This window comes from Rhinolophus sinicus, chromosome 18 (genome assembly GCF_057876585.1).
Source record: "Rhinolophus sinicus isolate RSI-liver-muscle chromosome 18, RSI-T2T, whole genome shotgun sequence".
Classification (NCBI taxonomy): Eukaryota; Metazoa; Chordata; class Mammalia; order Chiroptera; family Rhinolophidae; genus Rhinolophus; species Rhinolophus sinicus.
Genome location: NC_142518.1, coordinates 74,376,639 through 74,378,735, shown reverse-complemented (window position 1 = coordinate 74,378,735; position 2,097 = coordinate 74,376,639). Strand labels below are relative to the sequence as shown.

Below are 2,097 nucleotides of genomic sequence, written 5' to 3'. Positions count from 1 at the left end.
ATTTAACTTGTCTATACATACTTTTGCATGTGAAACACAGGAACATAATTTCTACCAGCAATGTTGTATCTGAGTAGACACGGTTGTCTGGCTGATCCGTGGTGTTTGTTTGCCGAGTAGCGGACCCGCGGCCTGTGCGCTTCTGCACCGTTTCCTGTGAAAGTCTGAGGTGGCTGTGTAGATTTCTCCCTTTGTCTCATAACCATGTCCACCAAAGAGAATGCTAATTAACCAGCTGCCCACCTTAACAGATTCAAAAAAAGGGGAAAGACAGTACAGAAATGAGGTAGTGCCAAATAGAAGTTCATGTGGAGCTCAGGAAAGCTAAGAAGAATGACCTGATGCTGAAAAGGAGAAATGTAAGCTCGTTTCCTGATGATGCTACTTCTCCACTGCAGGAAAACCGCAACAACCAGGGCACTGTAAATTGGTCTGTTGAGGATATTGTCAAAGGCATAAATAGCAAGAATTTGGAAAGCCAGCTCCAAGCTACTCAAGCTGCTAGGAAACTGCTTTCTAGGGAAAAACAGCCACCCGTAGACAACATCATCCTGGCTGGTTTAATTCCAAATTTCTGTCCTTCTTGGGTAGAATTTATTGTAGTCCCATTCGGTTTGAATCTGCTTGGGCCCTCACTAACATTGCTTCTGGAACATCAGAACAGACCAAGGCTGTAGTAGATGGAGGTGCAATCCTAGCAGTCATTTCCCTATTGGCATCACCCCATGCTCACATCAGTGAACAAGCAATATGGGCTCTAGGAAACATTGCAGGTGATGGTTTGGTTCTCCGAGACTTGGTTATCAAGTATGGTGCAGTTGACCAACTGTTGGCTCTTTCTGCGGTTCCTGCTATGTGATCTTTAGCATGTGCTTACTGACGTCATCTTACCTGGACACTTTCACACCTGTGTTGCAACAAGAACCCTGCACCCCCGTGAGATGCTGTTAAGAAAATTCTTCCTTCTTTAGGTATCTCCTGCATCACAATGATCCAGAAGTGTTAGCAGATAGCTTCTGGGCCATTTCCTACCTTACTTATGGTCCAAACGATTGGAATGGTAGTGAAAACAGGAGTCGTGCCCCAACTTGTGAAGATCCTAGAAGCTACTGAATTGCCAATTGTGACTCCTGCGCTAAGAGCCATTGGAAATATTGCCACTGGGAGTGATGAACAGACTCAGGTTGTCATAGATGCGGGAGCGCTTACTGTCTTTCCCAGCCTGCCAACAAACTCCAAAACTAATATCCAGAAGGAAGACATGTGGACAATGTCAAACATCAGAGCTGGCCACCAGGACCACATACAGCAAGTGGTGAACCATGGATTAGTTCCATTCCTCATTGGTGTTCTCTCTAAGGTAGGCTTTAAGACACAAAAGGAAGCTGTGTGGGCTGTGACCAACTATACAAGTGGTGGAACAGTTGAATAGATTGTGTACCTTGTTAATTGTGGCATAATAGAACCATTGATGAACCTCTTAACTGCAAAAGATACCAAAATGATTCTGGTTATTCTGGATACCATTTCAAATATCTTTCAGGCTGCAGAGAAACTAGGCAAAACTGAGAAACTTAGTATAATGATGGAAGAATGTGGAGGTATGGACAAAATTGAAGCTCTGCAAAACCATGAAAATGAGTCTGTATACAAAGCTTCTGTGGGGACAGAGCCAGGAGTGCAGTTTCCAGGCTATCGGCCTCACGTGCAAAGGTGCTGGCTCAGGTAGTAAATGACCATCAACTGTGATTGGATGGCCATCAGCTGTGGCTAGTTGGCCGTCAGCTGTAACCAGTGAGCCATTGGTCACTAATATAACTGCTGTGGCTACGCTAGCAGAAAAATGGGGGCTAGCAAGAAGATGGCGGCTGAGGTAGCAAGTGTGGATTGCAGCTAGCAAATGGGGTTGGTTGGCAGAGAGAAGTGGACGGCAGGTTGTGGATCGTGTGGCTCCTGCTTCCTTTGTCTCCAACCCAGCCGCCAGCGAGAATATAGTGGTATGACTCCCCTATCTATGGCTCTGATGGTGTTCCTTTTTGGCCTCACTATGTTCTGAGTTCTTATGTGGGGAGCACGAGCAGGGACCCTGCAGGCTGC

General features: G+C 45.9%; 1 pseudogene; it reads left to right on the top strand.

Annotated features, from left to right (window-relative positions):
- Nucleotides 1-204: 204 nt before the first annotated feature.
- Nucleotides 205-1,729, top strand: LOC109439368 (importin subunit alpha-1 pseudogene; annotated as a pseudogene).
- Nucleotides 1,730-2,097: the final 368 nt, after the last annotated feature.